The 23,856-nt window shown below is 37.3% G+C and overlaps 1 protein-coding gene across 4 annotated transcripts in view; it reads left to right on the top strand.

Moving 5' to 3' along the window:
- Positions 1-23,856, top strand: part of ARMH4 (armadillo like helical domain containing 4) — a 100,285-nt gene that overhangs the window by 57,710 nt on the left and 18,719 nt on the right. The gene's annotated exons all lie outside the window — the stretch shown is intronic.

The following is a 23,856-nucleotide window of genomic DNA, read 5'->3' on the forward strand; positions in this document are numbered from 1 at the left end:
TTTTTCAACCCACACAAGCTGTATTGTTACCCCGAACTATACTATGGTACACCCTTTTGTTTTGCTGATTGGTGCCCTAAAAGGGCATAGCGATTATTCCTAAATGGATGTCCATAACTATATCATAAGCTGATTACTGTATTTCTTCTTTTGTGTTTTCAAGTTTGAAATGCCTTTGTGAGTTACATTTGACATACAGTCTCCTATTGCACTGAAAAAAATATATTCTAAGTGCAATCGAGAAGGACAAGTTGTTCTTTCCTTTATTTTCACCAGTAAAATTGCATGCTATGAATCATTTCTCTGTCTGGGGGTGTTGTTTGGACTCTAAAATATAGAGAGAGGGTACCTGTTGGTATTATTATGGGTAATAAATGCAGAGGAATCATTTGGCAAAATGAGTTCATCAGTTGGCAAATTAGGGCTGTGGCCACAATGTTGGTGGTTTCAAGGTGCATGTTTAATTAGCGGCTTAATGTTGTTTATTCTGTGGACACTGTTTGCACACAACAGATCTTGTATGTTTTTGTGGTCCACCTGTGTGTGAAAGTAAGTTCTTCTAGTTTTATTGGAGGTTGACCCAGTACAGTATTTTCCCTAGAAATTATTTTAGGCAGGGAGAAGCTGTACGTGGGTGGCGGCCTCTGTATTGTGACCTAACTTTTCCATAACCACCCAAAACAAGCCAGGTGGTTACTTAAAAGTGCCGGGCGGTGCACCCGGTTAAAGGGCCTGGGGAGAACACCGCAGTTTGAACCCCTTTTGATCTAGATGTGCAATTGTCAAGATACCTTCTTGAAGCCTAAGTTTCATTTGTTAATTCTTTATAAATTTGAGGGAAGGAAAGAGGGAATATACATTACAAAATGCATATTTAAAGATACATTTTAAAGAATAGCAATGATTCCACCATGGAAGGGGCATTACTGGTGTAATGGGGTCCAAATTGACATTCAATACTGAATGCAGGTACCTAACATCAACCTCTTTGAAAGTAGTAGTACTTTCAAAGTTAGTCAACTGCGGTAGTTATTTATTTATTTATTTTGATAGAATGAAAAGGAAAGTGTTCAGTAAAGGAAGCTATATGAGGGTATATGTAGGTTGTCACGAAATGAAAGACTGGCAAAGGTATCTAATGTAAGTCCCAATAAATTTGCAGCTTTCACATAGCTTGTCATGGGTTCATGGTATATATGGAATCATTGAAAATCATGCATAATGAGCCAGATTTTTTGAACATTTCTTCCTTTTATTTGCAGAGGCTGTGAGCCTGTTTGTTTACTTGGCCCCAATCAATATAACCTAATAGACATTTGGGAAGGAAGTGTTTTTCCATCTAATCGCTTAAACATGCTCTAACTAAATAAAGGCAATGTTGAAGAAAGATTTTTCATATTTCTTCCCAGGCAGCAGAGTTAAAGGGAGGATGCGGGGTTGTTATTTGTAATGATTTAAAAGTTTTGCCTTTGAGGAGGAAAAGTAACTTCACAGCCAGAAGCTACATGACGCTTCCAGGAACCTTGTCACAACCCCAACGCAACTGCGTGCAAATGCTTGCACGAAATAGTTCCCAACTGCCCCCATAGAGTTTAATGAGCACAGCTGAGGATGCAGAGCAATGTTGAAGTTTACTGTAGGTCTGAAAAAGGTCAAATTGTGGAGCTGGGCACTCTTGCTTCCATATAGTGTTCTGTCTATAACCCAAATGAGTGTTAGAAATCGGATCATATTAGAAATCTGACTTCGGGCAGCACGGTTGGCTCAGTAGTAGTACTCTCGCCTTTGTAGCCCTAGGTCACACACAGGTTCAAATCCGAGGCAGGACAATATCTGCGAGGAGTTTGTATCTGTGAGTTTCCTCAGGGTACTCCGGTTTCCTCCCACATCCCAAAAGACATGGAGTTAGGTTGATTGTCTTTCCCTCAAAAATTGTCCAATGACATAGGAGCAGACATTAGATTGTGTGCCCCTTAAAGGGAGAGTTAGTGACAAGACAGTGGCTATTAATAATCTGTAAACCTGTTTTGAACCAATTAAAACTCTGAAATTATCCTTGATTTATGCCAAATGCAGTTCGGCGCATTACCACATGCATGGTAATGTGCATTATTCTGCTCAATACACAAGTTATGATAACAACTTTATTTTAAAACAGCTGAAACGTGTTTAGGTGTTGGGTAGCCCATCCAAATTACCAGCATCTCAAATTTGATTGTGTGTCACCACAATGGATTAGCGTGAAGCAAGCCAAAAGCCAAAATATTGGTAACTCAAAGATAGTTGACCACTTCTTTTCAATTTCTTTGTACAGAAAATTTTTAATGTACTCAGAGGTTCTCAAAGGTATGAGAATACAAATGGTTTTAAGTAGCCCCATGCTCGAGAAAGAAAGAGCTATTTTTAATCTAATACTGAAGACCACATTCCATCATAATTTTGGATTTTTTAAATCAAAAGTATCAACATGGCAACCAAGGAACTGGCATTTTTAAATGGAGAGTTCTGTTAATGGAGGCCTCCATAATCCTCCAATGACGGGGGTACTGTAAGCAAGTGTGGAATTTCTGATAGCAGAGTTGTTCTGCTTTTTCATCATAGAGTACAAGTGTTAAAATGTATCCCGTTTTTTTTCTCATAACACATTACCAATCAGTGGTGTATTGTATTGATGGTAAAGGTGGGAGTGGAATTAAAATGTTGAAGACATCTAAAGTATAATTCATCTTATAATTACTGTAATTACTCATTCTGCCACAACATTGTCAAGTGTATAATCTAACTAATATCCTTTTTATAAAGGAAGGCGGCACTTTTCAGCACAAACACTCATTAATATGCTCTTTAGTGTTCGAAGATGAGAGATTATGAAAGTGCTGAACAAGTATTCTCAAGTGATTACTTAAAGTGTATCTAAACTTATAAAAATAAACATATAGGACAATGCAGTTTACCAGTCTTTGGATGTGGTGGTTGCACTATTTTTTCATGAAGAGTATGTAAAAATGACAAGTTCCAAAAATACCTATTGATTGTGCTAGAAATAAAGTGTCAACTGCAAACAAAAACCCATTTATGTTGCTTCTGTAAATGAAAAAGTATTAAAGACAACACAGTACTGTAAAAGTATACATTTTGACTTCCCTTTTTTATTAAATGAAGATTTACACCCATTTTGACACCCATTTTTTATTAAATGAAGATTAAAGTACTAGGAGAGGGGTAAACCTGTATATGACAGGTCATGTGACGGATCTTTTTAATGTTATGTGGAAGTGTCTTCTAAATCATTATTCTAACAACCCACTACAGGGTATTGGATACTCCACAGTGTTCTGCAATGTATACATAAAACATAAATTGCATAGAAAAGCGATTCCCATCCAAAGTTCTATAGAACCCCTGGGTTTTTGCAGAGGTTACTAGGGGGTCCTTAACCTCCCATTTACTGATTCCTGCATAGTTACTGAGCCAATGCCACTTGGCCAAGCCAGCAGCATGACACATTTAGTTTTTGGGGAGATATTTAGACCCCCAATATAAAGGGAACATTTTTCCAGTTTACCACTAATGTTTTGGGCATTTATCATATTTCCAGCCAATAAATTGGTTTTAGCAGGGGTTATCTGAGATCTTGAAATAATATGTAGGGTTGCTCTGGGGTAAAAGATTGAGATCTGGTATGAAATAATTAGAACAATGTCCTACAGAGAGTGGATACTGCTTTCTATCCAGAAACCCCACTACACTACAAGAAAAGTAGTTAAAATAAATGCTCGACAATCGCACGCCAAACATCTGTGAAAGTGTGAAGTGAGCCATTTATTCTTGAGTGGTCAGCATTTGGGGAGCACTCAAAGGGAGTCAGAAACTTTGAAGACTAACTTGTGCATGTCACACAGACTAACGTGTAAATAGTCAGCCATAAATGATGGTAACGGTGCAGGTTTAACTGGGAAATATTTACAATATTACGCATTACCAGTTCTTATTTAAAATGGCTGCATTTGCTTTGTTTTTTCAGTTTTTTTTTCCCCCGGTATTTTTGGTTAATTTTACTATCTCTGGCTAAATTCTCCTCTCTTTTGCACCTATAGAGGAAGCCATGGTTGTCACACAGGCTAGAATTCCCCTTCAACCTCCACTTCACATAGGTCTATGAGCACAGTAGTGATAAGGTCAGCAGGCATAACAATGCCCCATGGATTGGGTGGATAGCAGTGGCACATGGAGTTTTTTTGGAAGTGTGCAGGTTTCATTTTCACCTTGTAAGTATTGAGCATATTCCTTTAAAGTATGGGGACCAATGTGTAATATTAGTATACCAAAAGGATTGTTTTAAAACAAAAAAACATTTCCAGGCTGAAATTAGGAATATGGTGCCACACTGTCAGAGATCATTTTTAAAGAAGGCCATCCATTGAGCAATATGATCTACTTCTCACACATAATTATCATGCTCTGTGCTGCTGAGATAAACCACTCAGGTATGAACAAGCTCTCAACCTAAGTTAATGTGAAAATGGGCACTGTAGTTACTATATATTGGCACCAGCCCTATTCTTCCTATTTACAGATGCTAAAAGTATACACTGCATTGCTTCCAAGCACCCCAGACAGTATACCAGACTAAGAATATTGCTTCCTCTGAAATGATAGGGGATGGTAAACTTGACCTTTGATGTCATGTAATGTGTAATGATGTATCATTGTATCCTTGAGGACAGCCCACCATAGGACCCCAATATTATGGGACTGACTTTAACACAAATGTAATTATAAAATAAAAAACCATAACATCAAGCCCAGAGTTTACCTTTAGATATTGACCCAACACTGGGACAGAGCTTACATTGGGCTAAGGACCCTATCCTTGCCACCAACTGAAAGCTCTTGATCCTTTAATTGGCCGACACAATTGAGGGAGGTAGGGGACAAACTCAGAAATAGCATATTGTGTTTATTTTTTTCACCAGTGACGGGAATAAATTACCTTTTTTTTTATTACCCTTTCAATTCTAAAGCAATCCCGTGACTTTGCCCTGAATGGATAAAACACAAGACCACTTTAAAAGAAAAATCAGGGTTAGTACAGTATTGTGATGCTACAATACAACATCTGCAGTGTGTGGTAGAATGTATGTGTATATGACAAACAGTGTGCTCATTTAAAAGTTGAGATTTCAGTGTAGATGATAGACTACTTGATTTTGCATTCTGTCAGTAAGATCAATGGACAGGAAAAGCTCTGGGAGGATGTATTTGTATGCCGCTATGTAATGTTGCAGCTAACAAGGTTAGTTAGTATTCTGCACCAGCGTGCCTCCCTGTGCAGAGAGCGAGGCGTGCAGCTGTAGACATGGACCTGTCCATCCGTACAGCTCATCTTCAGCTCTACATAGGGAGCTGAGACTAATTTTTTGGATTATTTTCAGATTAGCAATCAGCAGCATTGTAGTGCTTCCAGCATTACCCTTTATAAGGTTGTCACGTGTCCAGGAAATTTCGGCACTATGATCTGGGCTCTTCCTAAATTTTGAATCTGTTTTGTAACATAATTGCACAAATTTCAGATGTTTTTTGCTACATTCTTGATGCTGCTTATTTAATCATTGTCCTGTGTAGCTGAAAGTTTTCTAGTTGGCTTTTATGAGTATATTTTTAGGTTTTTTTGTATAAAAAAATGTATTTTGTCTGAAATACTGGCCAGGAGACAGAAATTACAGAGCAAAAAAATAGGAAGAAATTGATGTGGCATTTAATATTTGTTCCTTGTTTTTATCGCCCCTACAGTGACGACTTTGTAGTTCCCTCTCTTACTATGTTTAAAGGTTTAGTCCGCACTATTACAGATGTAATGCCTGTGGTTTCTTTCATGCCTTGATATGTGAATACTAAGCTCTCTCTGCAATAATTGACTCTGTTCTTGTCCACCTGGAAGTTTGGGTTGTTCCAGCCCACCTTTGTTCCAAAATCCTCTTGTGCATTGTACATAAAATATATCTTAATCCAGCAGGGAAAAGGGCAACCCTTCAAAATATTCCCATGATTACAAACCCCATAATGACTTCAAATATGTTTCTAGCCAACATTTCTTAAGAGTAGGAGGTGCTGGATCTAAACATTGCTGAAATGTTCTGTACAAAGTCTAATTGAACATGTATAGTACAATGTCTTTGTTTAGGTGTGCACTGTGAGATGCAAGGGGAATAAAAGGGAGTTAAAACTAAGGTGTAGGTGTTGGTATTTGCACAGCACACACTCAGGTTTGGGGATGCACAGCAAAACTGTTATATTGCCTTTTATCTGTGACAGCTTTGCATTAGTTGCAACAACAATGCTCTAAACCTTATTTAATTAATCTATCTTAAGGGTAGTAATGTGCAAAGTGTAGATGCAAGTATCTGGCTGTCACCTTTATAATATTATTATTATTATTACACAGTACTTCTACAGCGCTGACAAATTACGCAGCCCTGTACACCGTCCATAGTCATGTCACTACCTGTCCCTTAAATGGGCTCACAATCTAATGTCCCTACCATAGTCATATGTCTTTATTACAGTCTAAGGGTAATATTGGGAGGAAGCCAATTAACCTAACTGCATGTTTTTAGAATCTTGGAGGAAACCCACGCAAACTCAGGGAGAACCTCCAAGATAGTGTCCTGGCCAGGATTCGAACCTGGGACCTAGAGCTACAAAGGACTCAGACCGTATATATCATACATTTTTTTGTTAAAGCCCCACTTTGGTATAATTTTCTTTAAAACTGCACCATGGGTTAAAAAAAAGGAATGGATTGTTGTTCAGGTAGGCCAATACTGGTTTACAGTAATTCCTTCTTGCCCCAAGATGACCCTAGTCTTCTGGTTTGAATTACAACCTGCATCATTCTGTCTGGAACACTTAGGACATACTATCATCTTAAAGGGCATCGCTGCATCTCTCTCTATATATGTATATATAGGAGGCAGAGCTCCAATATAGATTTAAAGCTAGTTTTCGGGATAATAATGATCTATCCATACACATACTTTCCTCTTACTCCCAGCTATACAACCCACTTTAAAATGTGGTCACATGACACTGCACACCCCCCAGTCCTCTCTTTCTCTGTTTATATTTGGGGGTTATTCCTCCACATTCCTTGACACTCTTATTAGATGTCCAAAGTTTGGGTCTGTTGTGAATAAAGATGACAACACAACAGTGTGAATACCGGTATCAGCAAGGGGACAGGTGGTAATTGGTTAGTGTAGGGCACATCTGCAGTGGTGGATCAGCGGTTCTCTAGATCTAAAAGCAGACCTAGCATATAATCTGTTTGGCAGGTAAGTATTTTTTTGCCCAGAAATAGGCTTTAAATGGTTTCCATTTGAAAATGAGCCACTTAGCTTAATTGAGTCTTCTGGGTGGCAAGGAACCCTGCCTCCTGTTCTGAGCTTGGCATTGATGACCTCCATGATCAGTGCATGAAAATATGTCCTCTTTAAATAAACCTTTTGCATGCTTTAGCTAGTCACTATTGTAGACTTTAAAGGCGTTCCCTTTCATTTGAAACACTGGCAATTCAAGAAAAGTCTATTGCATTGCTCCTAGAATACTGAACTGCACATTTACACAAGACGATACACAGTTCAAAATGTTTGAGATATATATATATATATATATATATATATATATATATATATATATATATAAAGTTTTTTTCTGCATTGGGAGTTTTTCTGCAATGGGAGTAGTTTATTGGCATTTAGGCTGCTGGCTTATACTACTCTGCAAATTTATGCAAGACTAAGATCCAGGAAACAGCTGCTGTTTCTACATATAATGACTAAATATTGCAAGATGTTTTCTTGTGAATCATAAACCACCTTTCATCAAGCCAGAGTTCAAGCATATAAAAACTAATAGTTAATTGGTCACAAATCTTTCCCTCAATCAATGGGCCACCTTGTGTTTTTGTGGACTGCGCAGTTATACAAAGCTGGTCAGTGTTGTGGCTGCTGGAGCGGAGGGGGCAAGATGTTCTTGATATTTAATCCATTCAGAGATCTATAGACACAGAGTAATGTAATCCAAAACAGGAAAAGCATTTTTTATTTATAGCCCAAACATTAATTTGTGCAGTAAGTAATAATGGATTCCAAGAATAATGTCCTGCCTAGCTGTATAATAAATATAGTCTGTTTTTAAAGCTCATTTAAAGCAGAGCTTGTGGGTAACTTTTATAATTAGACATAAATACATTTTCAAAAATACTATGACAGTGATTTGAAAACAACATCAGGATAGTCTGGAGTAATTTATATTCCATTGAGGTACATACATATGTCCTGATATTTCACCCTACATTTCGTCTTTGATCCACTCTCACTTATCTGGCCCATTTAAGGGTAAAAAACAGCTATGGTCGGACCTGGACCTGTACTAAAACAAAACACCCCAAATCACCCTGCTGTGCAGTGCACACTTTCGTATTCATATTTATTGCTTTCATAGGAATTAGCTATTACATTTGTGTGGAGATCAGGCACATCTACTCCAATTTACATCTCTGTACTTGTTTTAAAGGCTGTGGTCTTATAGAGAATGTGTAAGTTGTTTTTTAGTGCTTTGTCAATGTGGGCTTTAAATCTCCCCTGATGGTTAGGGAATCACCTTTAACTTACCATGGACCTAAATTTGTGCTTAATAATGGCTCCTGTTAAACTGGAAACATGACCATAGGTATAATATAACCTAGACTGGTTTAATTTGGTGCCCACATATTGTAACGTCTGGCATTTTGTACCATACATAGAACATTGCTCCCATTGCTCATCAGCATGGGGAAACACATTTTTAGGACCTATTCGGTGAAGGATAACTACTTTAGTTTAAACGTTTGTTATCACTCGATGAAAGTATGTAGCTTTCCTGTAAACCTTACTACAAATGACACCAACCTACTACAGATGTCATATTATATTTGCAACAATTTTCTAATTAGAACCCAACAAGCAAAGAACAGATGGTGACCACGGTCTGGTGTTCTGGTATATTCTTTGTGGACATCATGGTTTAGAAGCCCATAATATTACAATGTTACCTCTCTGTAAACCGATCACTATCCAACCATACCACTATTTCACTGTGTTACATATTTTCATGACTAATAAACCTGTAAATATTAGTCACCAAATTTTTGCCCAGGCCTTTTTTGTCCCATGCCCAATATCAAGCTGTTTGGCTTGGTTGGCTATTTACTTTTTTGTTCCTATAAACTTCTTCACTCGTATTATAGAACTTACGGATTTTATGTCACAGTGACATTGAGGGGTGCAGAGAGACAAGTAAAAAGACATCTTTTCTATGTGTAACAACAGGATTTCAGCTCCAGTTGTGGTGATAACTGTGTAAATCTTTAAATTTACTCTCACATTTTGGCTTGCAGCCAGTGGCCACCAAACAGCAACTTGGGAAAGTCTTCCTCATTGGACATAGACACAGACAACAATAAATCCTTACAAAGTTTCTGCCCTACTTTGTTGTACTTTGTTTTCTGTATTTCACATTATTCAAAACTTTAGTTTTTGAAAAGATAAATCTGATGGCCTTTTCTATAAGGACTGCAAGGGTGAGTGTTAGGACTGATCTTCGTGAAGGAGTGAAAGTCTTGATTTAGTGTAGCTGGCATGGATGGCAGAGAGAGAGAAGTGTAAAATTAAAAGCTTCAGTCAATGCTGCCAGGAGTTGTATCCCTGAGATGTGGAAGCAATCACAGATTTCATCCATATCATTATAGCTAAATGAAATTAAGTGGATGGAAGACCTTGTCTTCTGCAGCAATTTTTTTGGACAAATTTATGAGAACCTAAATCATCCACACCCCTAAGTATAAGGCCACCTTGCCCAATAACCCCAATGATTCCTCTCAATAAACATAATGACCCAATAGCAGGAAAAGTGTGTTTGGCAGCTCTTCGTATGGGTGCCCCCAGTGACCCCATTCCCTCTTGACTCTATTTCAGTTCCCTTTCTTCTCCTCCCATTATTTACTCTTTTCTCCTCCTACATAGACAAGCCAAACTCAGTGGTTCACCTGAAAAATTTCAATCTGATAAAAAAGCACACATCGTACAAGTGTTGTATCAATGACAACATACACCTTGGATAACTTGAAACCACAAACTTTAGGACAGCAGCATATTCTAATAAAGTAGAATAAGTTTGCTGTAAACTAATTTTTTGCTGTTTGTGCTCTAAAGGAAGGGTTTCATTTAATTTCCCTTTCCAGTAGTGTAATAGAAAATGAGAGGAAATCTTCCCAAAGTTGAGAGAATTCTCCCAGGTAGCTTTCATTGGAACATATGTCTCTAATAGACAAATTCCATCATCCCCAGTACCTGGTACAGCCCTAAAATGCTGGATTAGCCATTACTTTCTGTCTTTGGTTACCAAAACTAAAAGAGAGGGTTATTATTCCTACAGATATACAAATTTATAAGGTTTAAAACTTCCTTTCTCCATTCAAAGGAAAAACAAGGCTATGATTGTAATAAAAAAATATGCAGCATACCTTATATTGTTCTTTTCTAGTTGTTCTCTTTTTATGGCCAGGCTATCATTTCTGCATTCATGGGCACATAATAGTTTTCCGCCTATAGAGTGGCTATGATGTTCTTTTGTGCTTCTGGAGCCTTGGCACTTGCTACACTTGTACCCTTCTGGCAGAAAAAAGTATCTTGTGCCGAAGCTCAAGGAATACAGCGAGAACCAAAGCCTGCATCTTAAACTACTCTCTTTATTGGTTAAGGGCTTTCATTCACAGAAGGGCAAGTATGTGCATAATCTAAAAAGAGAGATTATGGGACATAATCGCCCGGTAAATTAGTTTTGGGGCCAAATGAGGAAAGTATACTTTTTTTTTTGATGGAACCGAGGGGAAAATTTGCAGTGAGGATTTAATTTAAATCGGCAGCACGGTGGCTCAGGGGTTACCACTTTTGCCTTTGCAGCTCTAGGTCCAAGTTTTGAATCTCGTCCAGGACACTATCTGTATGGAGTTTGCAGGTTCTCCCCTTGTCTGCGTGGGTTTCCTCCGGGTACTCCAGTTTCCTCCCATATCCCAAAAACATGCAGTTAGGTTAATTGGCTTCCCCCCAAAAAATTGACCTTACATTAATGACAAATGACCCCGGTAGGGACATTAGATTGTAAGCCCCTTTGAGGGACAGCTAATGACATGACTATGGACTTTGTACTGCGCTGTGTAATATAATGGTGCTATATAAATACTGTGCAATAATAATAATTACAGCAACTATCGGTTGTTGTACCTTTTAACATGTTTAAGAATGCCCAAGATCCCAAGACCCCTTTAAAATGGACATACCGACCTACCTAACAAAGTAAAGTCAAGGGTTGACCCATCTTTTCTCATTCCTGAAACCCCCTATTAGTTGTTCAGCCTAATGGGCTTCAGTGTCAATATGTAGTTAGAGCGCACAGGCCTTCAAGTTTTCTTTCTTAAATGAGATTTTGATTATTTGCAAGAGGTTGTTCAACGTTATGTATGGGCATCTGCGAATAAGTCTTCTTTATTTTAGGAATACAAGGGGTTAAGTTATGGGCAGAAACTTTTTTCAGCTCAATATACACCATACCTCTAGAGCTTTCATTGTGATTGCTGTACAATGTATGCTGGTTTATTTTCTATAGAAACTTTCTCTTCTAGCAACCCTAAAAACAAGAAGAAAGGAAACTGATTCCAGGTGTGTCATGGTTAAAATATCTAGTTGACTGTTTGTTGCGTTGGCTGGTTAACATATTTTGTAACATATTTCAATAGTATGTTCATATCGTAATCATTAGCATTTGACAAAGGCTGCGGGATATAGCAAAATACGTTTGCATATCAATAAAAAATCAAGGTAAAAATGTGTGCTGCAATCACCATGTTGTGAGCTGAATATGGATCCCTAAATAGTTTTTCTTTATGTAATGGTGATTTGAGTGCTGGAGGTGGCCCTGGGTCTTGTTATCACTGGTGGTGGGAGGGGAAGCATAACTTTGCTATTGTAAAGATTTGGCTTGTATATTTTACTAATGAGTAGAGCATGGTCATTCCATATGGTGCTCTTGCTAGGTATAGGTAACCCTCTTGCTAGGTCTAGACAACCTTTTTATTTTATTTCTCATCTCATCCCTGCATGGAAGAATCATGGAGGGAGTGATGACCCTCACCACCATGGCTTTTTCTATTCCTCCTTCCTTCATTTCCCAGCCTTGGTTCATATTATAGCAGTGTATTATTGCTGAATCTATTGATCACTTTTAGTAAAGTTATGTAAGTTAAAAATGTAACAGCCACATCCAACTCCTATTGTGTGAGCATTTTACTCAGCTCACTCATTTCTTTTTGCTGAAGTCACAGAATGATAGATAGACCAAGGTTACCATGAATATGAACCAGCCATAGAAATGAATGTGAATTAGGAGTTGGATTTAGGTGTGATATTTTTTATATGAAAAGGTTCTTGATAACTTGTAAGCAGGGTTATGTAATTAGGAATTAAGCTGCCACCCTGTGTGAGAGTATGTGGGGGAACAGGTAATAGAACATTAAAATGGCAACTTCATTGAATGGAAACAAAAAATGCCGCCAAAGGCAACATACTATTTTGTTCAACTGAACGTTCCACCAAGCAAGAGAAAGGGGAGATGGTTGCATGTTGCTTGAGCTGCAAAGACTTTTGACTAATCTCAATAAACAAATTTCTTTCCACCCTCATACCCATGTATAAAGGTAGCACCCGTTGTATATTTTTTTCCTTCATTATCTCTAAAAGTCCGAAAGTGATTAAAGGTAAAGGTTACCAAACTTTGTTGATTTGTAGACTTAGCTTGGCTTCTGTCAACTGCCTCGTTATGTTGATTTAGTTAGCATCCAATACTTTCCAAATCACTTACCTGCAACAAGTAAAGAACTCTGAGATCATTTTTTGTGTTTTTAGACCCCTGGGCAGCCTAAAGATTTCTCTTACTGTAGACTTTTTGGGCTAAATTCTGCTAATATCATATGACAACCATGCTCAACCATTTTGCCAATAGGAACCCTTGAAATATTTTCAGATCACAGGTGCCCCCTGATAATATATATATATATATATATATATATATATATATATATATATATATATATTAATATATATATATATATATATATATATATATATTATGGCTTTACAGCAGCATGGTGCCCCTTTACAGCAGCATCCAACTGATTGAGGTCAATCAGTCACAGCTCAAAATATCCCAAAGAATCTGCGCTGTCTGATTGAGAATAACTGTCATATAAAATAAAAAATAATTACATAAATACAAGTACATTAAATTAGAAAGAACTATATAATATTGCACACACCATAGAGCTTCAATTAGAGTTTAAATCCCCAATACACAATACATATTGTCATGAAAGCCTGCAGTAACCCATGAAATTAACTTTCTGTATTTGATGCATCTGTTCTACGCTAGAGAACCTAATTAAATAAATATATTGGATATTGAATATTTACCAGGTAATATGTCTGCATTAGAGGTGCTGGAGACTGCAGAAACCTCACTTATAAAATATTAGTAGCTTACTATTTTTCTTTCTAAAGTCAGTTTTAGAGACAACAGTCAGCATAGAGCTAGTAAAAGTGAGTGTTAGGGAACTAGAAGTTCCTGTGACATTTTAGGGTTCTTCTGTTGCTTCTGAAAGTCCTAAACCTAAACCATAAAACCATTTTGCTTGCTGGTCCTTGGATAAGATAACTTTTTTTGTTTGCTTTTTAATTTTTTTACCTTAATTTTTATCCTGTGAATAATACACTTTTTGTAAATCAGTAATTACACTGAATCTATGGGGGGAGCATTGGTTGTCCAAGGCTGGTGGAGCTAGGTACACACTTGCAATAATTATCATTAGAAAACGAATAAACTAACAATTATGCACGATTATGCATGATTATTTTGAACGATCGTATTGTGCACAGTTTTGTACATGTTGTAACAATACGATCCTTCAAATATAATCCACCAATAGTGTACACTCGCTAGATACGATCGTTTGAACGATGCAGGAAGTAACATGTAAAGGAGAACGTGTACTGCAGAAGCATCCACGATCACTGAACGACCGTACACACAAGAGATAGTGAACGATCGTCGCTCAATCAGATCCGCCGGGACGGTCGTTCGTTTCCAGCGGCAATCCTCGTTTGTCGGCATCGTTGGTCAGTCGTTGTGCACTTTTTTTGTTAACGATTATCGGACGATCAGTCGTTAGTCGTTCGTTTCCAATGATAATTATTGTAAGTGTGTACGCAACTTTAGTCATTTACATTAAGAAGATAACATTCTTTAACATTGTGCATTCAACTCACAGGAACTGGCAAGGGTAATACATTTTTGTCAAAATCCACAGGTATTTTCTGTACTCCGACTAGTAACACATTCCTATTCTTAATCAGGTGGATGCCTGAAGATTGCATTGCTTACAGTGAACTTATTTTATTTACTAGATTTTTCCTTTTTTATGAAAATGACTAGGAAAATGGAAAACGCCAATTATAAGTAATTCTATGATGGATTAAGGCAGCAATGTGCGGTTTCATGACTTTACCTTTAATTATGGTAGACAGGGTCTGTGAAAAAGATGATATTGATGGCTTTGGTAAGGGAGAGTACCTGAAGCCTTTTCTCTTGCAGTAAACAGTAATTGTGCTTTCTGTTTGAAAACTGACCATACTAATCCTCTTCCTAGGATTTATTTGCAGAGCTGTCAGATTTCCATGTGCTTTACTATTTTTGTTTTGGGATCTCTATCTTATGAACCTGATAGGCAGCCAAACTGCCATCTGTAGGAGCGCACAGGACAGGGTGACTACGGTGATGCTAATTTCAGGCCGTGGCTTAGTGTTGTCATCCTGCAACAGGAAATGCTGTTTTAGTAGGAACCTGTAAAACATTCCTAAAAAAAATGCGGGGGGAAAAATTCATATTGATTCAGAGGTAAATTGTATAATGTCACTGTTTAGCTGTTTGCTTGGAGTACGGCTTTAAAGAACAAACAAAAAGTGTAATCTTTACAGCTGAATTTTAAGATGTTGAATTCCTAGTTCTGCACATAATAAACAATGTAAAATATGTACTAGAACACTGCAGGGCCTTTAGGGAACACATTACACAAGTACATTGTAACTATTGTAGTAGTCTTGGTAATGATTTTAGTGATAATTGCCGATAAAAGCTGATTAGCACAGGTTTGAAAAACTCAGACTGAAATTGACTGAAAATAAATATATCATCCGCATTGTTTCTAGAAATAAAAGCAAAATGCAGCTTTTTGGAAACATTAAAAAAAGTGGTTGTTACTCATTTTTCGAAAGAAAAACAGAGAAAAACATAATTGCTCAGCCGACTTCTGCAGTTTAGAAACAGAAGGTCTATTTTTAAACATAGGTGTATTGAAAGTTATACTAATGAGTCAATTTGCTGCATGTCGGCCAAACACAGCCTCGCTTCCCGCATTGATTAAGCCTTAAAACTTACCAGCAATGAGAAATGACAAGGATTAAACTGTAACCCATCTCAGTTTTGGTGCTGGAACTGAACCTATCCTACTCCAAAACTAGGCAAACCAACCAAGGCAATTAAACAGATACCAAAGGATTTCTCCTAAGCAGCAGCTTGATCAGTAGCCAGAAAATTGTGCATTGGATCTCAGAATGTATACCTGAAAAGGTAGCCTCATGTCTAATAGGCTGCTCCTTAGGCTGGAGGTGACCACTGCCCACCAATCACTGGATGAAAACCAAAGTGCAGTAGACAATAAAACACCAACGCAACAGATCAAACAAAATATTTATGGTAAAATGGTTGCTTATCTTACAACTATCCTTACTAATTGATAGCAAATGCTATTCAAGGTTACACAAATTCTGCTTTTTTAGAGCTTTATAGCTGCTACATGCTGTCAGATATTATTGTTGTGGTCAGTCCTAGGTAGTCAATGTCAGTTTACAAAAATATGTTTTAGAAATAGTGTTAGGACAGCAAAAAGTGAGTGTTGTTCTAATGTAGTCCTCACATATGGGTTTGCAGTTACAACAGGGGCTGCTGGGAAGCCATTAAAAAGGGGAATTTGTGTTTTCCCAAAATTTGTTGAAAATGAACACTAAATGAAGGATAATTTTACCATGACTTTTTGATCAATTCCTGGGCTGCATTGTCTTTTACACTTTATGATCAGAGACCTAGTATATCCAGGTTTTGATATTCACATGCACAATGCATTTCTGAATTCTCAATTCACAGCCTGAACAACCAATCATCATCCCCAAACATCATACCATAGGGGATTGTAATCCTTTGCCCCATACTAACAGATCTTCTGTAAGTTGATTTGGAGTATAAAATATACAAAAATATAGTTTTGGTGAATGTAACTGTTTTTGTTAAAGCCTGGTCTTGAACATGGAATTGACTTCTATGGGTATTCCATAGGTATTAACGGTGAATTACTGACAAAATCAAGGTTACCTTAAGGATCAGTCCAATAAAACATTGTATTTTAGATGTATTTTAGATTCCAGCTGTGTGTGTGCGTATGTGGGTATAATATATATATAAATATATGTATAATCCCTCTATCGTATCTACAAACCTTTTTCCAGTCTTCTTAACTATTCTCCATAATATAAAAATAAAACTAAACAGGGAAAGAATGATCCCCTTATAATGTATTCTACAGACGTTCAGCCCTAAGAATTGAAAAACAGAGATCTCACCGTTACAGCGTTCAGGGTAATAAAAAAATGTCTAAAAGTAACAAAAAAATGGTCAAACTATTCAGCCAAAAATCTCACTAAGTGGAATGACCTTTTAAAATTAACCTTTTGGATTTGTAAAAAGATAGGAAAAAATCTATTAGCAAATAAGCAAAATTGTGAATTATATATTTTATCACAAATTTTTATGACTCATTGTTGCTCATGTTTTTGAATTACAACACTCTTCAATAATCAGGGACAACATGGATATTTGAAAGAACAGCATAATGGTAAATCAGCACTTCTGTTTGGATCATCTTCATTTGTTGCCATTGCCTTCCCTTTAAAAACCAAGGCAAATTGAAAAGGCAGCAAATTGTTCCACCGTTTAGCCAAACTTATCAAATGTTCCCTTGTGAACAGTTTAGTCTGTGTGAAAGTGTGCCCATGCAGAGCTGCAGAAACAATGGAAAGTAAGGGACCTATTTTCTATAATGTATGTGTAATTGTGCCTCCAAGTGCTATATAATTGTCTACAGATGCAGAAGCAAAAGACATTTGTGGTCGCAATACACAAAGCGCAATTGTCAGGCAGGTGTATATTTATGTAAATATCCTTTGACCCTTCCTCCTTTTTCCATGACATAATGGGTTGGCCTCACGTGCGGGGTTATTGAAGGTCAGTGGAGAGATATATAAATGGAAGCAGAGCTTTTACATTCCAGTAACTAAGGGATGAACTCAATCCACATCTTTCCCTTGTACAATACAATTTGTTCTCAGTATGCTGGCTAAAAAGTCAACCTAAACTTCAAATACAGCAAATACGGCAAACTTCAAGTACAGCAATTCTGCTTAGGATGTTTCCAATTTCATTTTGTTAGCAGATTTCAAAACTAGATCTTTATTGACCTTCCAACTAAGTCTAATAAGAAGCAGAGAAAATTTCAATATCCACTGAACGTGAGCGGAATATAATCAGCAGAATAGAGTTGTAGCCTAAATGATCAGCTACAGGTATAATGTAAAATTACCTATCTTCTAATGGTGGCCAGTAAGTCTTGAAGTTTGCCTATGGTTATTTTAATGTTTTGTGTGTATGTATATATATATATATATATATATATATATATATATATATTGTGAGGGGTTACGCTCAGGATCGCCTTTGCTGGGGTCTCACTTGTCACTGATCACTTGTCTGGTTCATCCAACTCAGAACACACACCGAAGTATCAGCCTTAAGCTGCCTTGCAGCCAGGTTATTGAAGGTTGCAGATAAAATAACAAAAACAGCAAAAGAAAACCTTGCCTGTCCGGCACTTACCCGACTTTCCGAGTCTCTCAGCTGAGCTCCCTCACAGACCGACTGTCTGTGTCTCCAAACAGAGCTCTCTCACACAGTCCACCTGTTTGTGTTTCCAAACAGTTGAACTCACACAGACCCCTGTCTGTGTCTCCAAGCCAAGCTACTGACTGAGCTCCTGGCTCTATGTTATATCCCCACCCTCAGTGCTTCTTTAATAATTATCTCACAGGTGAGAGTTTTCCACCTGCTACTTCACACGGGAAAGGAATCTTGGGCAAATTACTTCACATAAAAGAGGAATCTTGGGCAAATATATCTCCCTTCCACCTCCAATCCTGCCTTGGTGTCACTATATATATATATATATATATATATGTATACACTTTTGTGTTGAACCAATTTTTTTGGCTAAATTGAAGAAGGGTTTGAACATCTGGTGGTTTTCTTTTTTATCCAAAGTACCCAAAATTAAAGGGCCAAAGTGTACCCCCCTGCCATCCTCATAATCTGTGAACTACTTCAGCTGCATAAGTTGCTGCTCTTGCCTTGTTTGCACCCCTCTCCTGCCTACTTCTTTGCATAGCCCTAGCTTTCTGTATCTTCTTCCCCCTACTTTTTTTCTGGTTATACTTTTAGACATAGGGGGTCACTCAGGCATGAAAAACCCTAGCAATGATGTCTTGGGCAGTCACCATCTGCCTTGTCATATTCAGTGGTGATTGGATTAGGTGTTTGCCCTGTGTGAATATAAATGCTGGGTTATTTCCTGCCCTGGTACAACTGATGAAGTTGCTTGAGAAGCTGTGAAACATCTTCAGTGTTATAAGAACAAGTTGAGTTGAGTAGCCTACCCAGGTACAACTGATGAAGCAACTTAGGAAACTGTGAAACATCTTGAATATTACAAAAACAGGTTAAGTAACCAACTATTACCAGATATACACTGACCTAAAAAATGAGAACCCTCACAGACTCCCTAAGCATTAGTTTTATGTCTGGGATCAATTTAAGTGGCTTCATACAAAAGCAGCTTGCCTCATATAGGTCAAGCTCAATGTCAGGTTGATACTTACCTAGATGACGGGCTGATCTGCACAGCAATATGTGCCAAATCTAATGCACTTTAAGTAGTTTTGATCATTTTAGAGTCTGAGCTGTGTAATATATGTATATGCTATGGATGCAGTTCCCAAAGTTACATACAGCCACTGCCTGGTTGAACAATAAAAGCTCTGTACTTAACCCTACGGTTCATTGCTCCAGCAGAAACTTTAAAACTTTTCCACAATGGCTATATTTAAAATATTACTTTTTTTGCAGTGGTGTTTTTCTATTAGGTCAATGACTTCTTTAAGTACACTTGTGCTTAACCCATTTACAGCACAGTTTGTCCCCATATGCCTCTAGCATTTCCTTACCTTTCCATTCCTCACCTGCTGGTTCATTCTATGCTGGGAGCTAAAAACAATATATCTTCTAAGAATGACGAAGTATGTAACTCAACCCATGTGACCCTGGTGGGTCAACCAGCTATATGACAAGTATATGCTGCTGGGAGGACTAAACTAAAGTGAACCTGTATCTTTGCTCAGTGTGAACAAAATTCAAGTTCACCTTTAGGCTTTTAGGCAAAAAGCAGTAATATTGTGCATTACCTATGAAAACCAGGCAAACAAAATCATTAAAAACTCTGTCTTGATTGGCTAATATGATTTTTGACCTCTATGTATGACTTGTTGTCATACTGAATGAGACCTTTGTTTTTCTCGGGTTACTTTATTTTTAGTAAAGTGTCTTTTCCACTTTTTCAGTATTGCTGACAATAGCTTCCTTATCTCACTTCTATTTCTGCCGATGCTTTTTCCGTACGAGAATCCAGAGAGCGTTTTTTTTTATTCAGCAATCTTTTCTTTTTTCTTTCTCTGAATACTTTTGTTACTCTACCGAGGATTTATCTGGGGAGATAATCCTGGAATAAAAGCAAAATTTTAGTTCTGAAGTCTTTTTTTTTTACATTCAAAAGGATAATTTTTGGTTTGTGTTTTAAAATCATAATACTACTTGAAAACAGTTCTACTGTCAAGTCAGTGTTAAGAAGTGTTTTCCATTATTACATTTTCTTTCATTATGTTTTATTAGAGTAGAAGACAAAGGGGGGTAACAGTTATGGTTGCATTTGATGTAGGATTAGTGGATAGCAGTGCCGATGATTAGGATTCTAATACACTGGGGCAGTCTCAACATTTCTAACATGAGGGAACCCTTGCAATAATTGACATGGAATCCCCAGCTAGAATTACTATATCCACAGCTCACATTATAATGGTGTAGTGGTCAATACAATCCATGCATCTTACATTGCTGGCCAGTGGGGAGAATGTCACCCTTGTAGATAGCAAAAGGACCATTGGAGTCATCTAAACTGACCTGAGAGGCACCAATTGATCATTGCTCAAGGAACCCCTAACAACCTATGGTGGAACCCTAAGGTTTCTTTGAAACCTAGTTGAAAAACACTGAAATATGAGGGAGTGGGGTTGACTTAAGAAGAGAGAAGTCTGTAACCTTTGTACTTATTGAAGGATACAATATAAAAAGGATATCAGGTTAGTATTGGTCCTACAATACATAGAATGGTTCAATTGTGTCTTATAGCCCTGGAGATGTCTTCTGTCTGGGGCATAATTAGGTGCCAGGGACTCTACTCAAGCTGTTAACTGTCAAGTTTTGCAAAAGGAACTTTAGGGCTGGGAAGAAACTAAGACATTCACACCAGTACACTCCATACATTTGTGGGAAGCCACCCCAATCATACCCTTTGATTTCCTGGAAGTAGCTTCATGCATGACGTAAATTTCCAGTTATCAATTCCAATCCCCTAATAAATTTACCAAGACAGGATTACCAGATAATATTGTAATTTGTATATATATGATAATAATATAATTATAGTTCATTATAGATTTAAAAGATGGCAACTAACTTTTGAAATGACATAACATTCATCAGGCTTTGTTATCAATTTCCACATAAATTCCTGGTTGGTTAATCTCTGAATTCATAAATAATCACTTGCTATAGCTGGACAGAATGGGACCATGCTTTAATATAAACCTCCAAGATCGTCATAAAAGTTGGTCTTCCCCTTTACCTAAAACAACAATTCCCATTTTTCTTCAATATTTATTACTGTTGTATTTGTTGTTGTGTTTGAGCTTTCTGCCCAACTCCTGCGGTCAGCACATTGACATTTATGACATGTCTCTCCTTAGTTTCCATAGAAACCATCATTGTGTGATGTTCCATGTTACTCATCGCTGAACTCACCTGGGGTAAATAGTGCTGGAGTCTTGTCACTTTTTTTTTAAAGCAAACCCCAACAAAACTTGCTCTTCGGTTGGTTGCTAGTGAGATGCCTTCTTGAATTCAAGTGAAAGGGTCTCTCTTCCAAAATTTGCCAGCTACCCATTCTACCTTGGAGCAGCTTTCCTTTTGCTGCTGAAAAAAAGTCTGAGCATTACTTCTTCACTCGATGTTTAATATACCGTACCTTGTATTTTTATGGGGCGAAGTAAAATGTTGAGGTCAATTGTACCTGATTGATTTGCACCGAGGGTGTATAAGGATAAAAAACACTGAAATAGATCATATTGGTTATGAAATACAGCACTTCAAATTTTCTTCAAGAGTATATTTATTTTCGTTTCGGTAGGCGAGTTTGCAACCCTGTCATTTTTAAATTGTTTTCTGTGTTCCCAATGGGAAAAGTTCAACCTCTTAATTTGTCCTAGTAAATTTTGTCACCAAGACTGAACTTCATATTCAGTATTGGGTTGTCACCAAAACAGGATTGGAGAGGAAAGCTATAAATGGGGGACTTGTTATGGCGAAAACCATCTTAGAGGATTTCACACACTTTAGAGAGATATCCTTTGATATTTTGTTGGGTTTACGGGACAGGAAGAGGAGAGTTCTCTAATGGGACAGAGATGGCAAACAAAAAAACCTGATGGTTTTATTTCAATAAGTTTTTATTCAAATTTTCGCATAAACAACAGGTAAACGAACAAACAAACTAAATACAAGATGGAGTAGAAGATATACATTAGGGATAAACTTAAACATAACGATAATACAAAGTATAAATCTTTATTAAAAAAAAAACTGATGGTTTTAATTATTCCCAATAACTATCACAAGTTGATGTTGAAGTTAATAAAGGAAAGTTTACACAGGTCTACGTTAATCATTTACAAGTAGGAATGAAGACTGGTCTTAATTAGGAAAAGTAACCACCAGAGTCCTGAACCCTGAAAATAATAATTGTGGCCAAGCAGTACCCTGACAAATGTGCATTGTATTTGGAATCCCTCCCGAAAAACAGAATACTTTCTTATTCATGTGAGAATGGCAAGGCACTACATCTATAGTCTCATAGCTATACAAATACAGTTTAAGATGTATGGCTGTGCTGCCCCTGACTGCTAATCGGAGGAGCTTTGGAATGAGATTTGATAATATCACCACCATGCTGCTCAGGAAGCAAAGTCCTGCCTCCTGAAAAATGGCTGCCACCAAACAGATAACAAAGCATAGAAATTCCACAAAGGGGATCGAATGGCTGCAAGGAGATGCTGGTGACTTTGGCAATACTGGTGACTTTGCCCAGTATTACCTTCTGTGTTTTTGCATGATATATATATATATATATATATATATATATATATATATATGTTAGATGCAGATATTGCATAGTTTTAATCTACATCCCCTGAAGACTTTTGCAGTGTGTTACCATATGGCATTAATGTGCTTTGAGTTGGACAGCTCATTTATCTTGAATAGGCTGCTATTGCCAGTGCACAATGCCACCCAAAAAAACAGACCAAAAAGTTCATAAGTGTTACCTGCCAGTGCAGTAAAGTTTAACATATAAATGCAATACAAACTTCAAACTGATCAGAAAGCCAAGGAATAATAGAACACTAAAATGTTTTTTTTTTTACATTAGAATGATCATGGCTGTTGTTCTGTATAATAGATTTTTCTGTTTACACAATAGGAATATTATTCTTCTCTGAGCACTGTGTCACCAACATATTTAAGGTCTTTGGCAGCCTAAGGGTATTATTAACAAAAAGAACTTTGCTGCAATATTAAATATTAACATAACTGTAATATCTTCTTCAAAAGAAGAAAGTCGGGATGCCTTGTGGCTGGTGAGGACTGTCTTTGTATTACAATGAGAGCCTTTTAAAGTAATCATGTTTTTGCATTCAGTAAAGCGATGGAGCTTTTCCCACTGGAGAACGGAGAAGCCCAGAAGCCATGTATGACATTGCCATTGAAAGAGGGATCTGTCAGAAATAGGCATTTTTACTTTACATATTATCAGCATAGACAGTTTTGTTGTTACCCTGAAAGACTCTTTAAAGAGTATATTAGCACTCCAAGTGGTTACAAGGTTCCTCGTTGGGTTTACATGAATTTAAAAGGATGTGGCTGGGGACATTCAATGTTTAGATAAAGTGACTCTTTGCCAGGGCCAAAGTGTTCTTGAAAATACAACAATCACCCTTTCTTCCACCACCCCAATGCTATACTCACCTTCAATATTCTCTATTACCATCCTGATCTCTCAGTAAACAAATGTTCCCATACCCAAACACCACGTAGGTTGCAGTGCTCAGGCATAAGTGGAAGAAGAGGTAGTCATCAACCAAATGTATGTCATATGGAGCT

Source organism: Pyxicephalus adspersus, chromosome 12, assembly GCF_032062135.1.
Source record: "Pyxicephalus adspersus chromosome 12, UCB_Pads_2.0, whole genome shotgun sequence".
Classification (NCBI taxonomy): domain Eukaryota; kingdom Metazoa; phylum Chordata; class Amphibia; order Anura; family Pyxicephalidae; genus Pyxicephalus; species Pyxicephalus adspersus.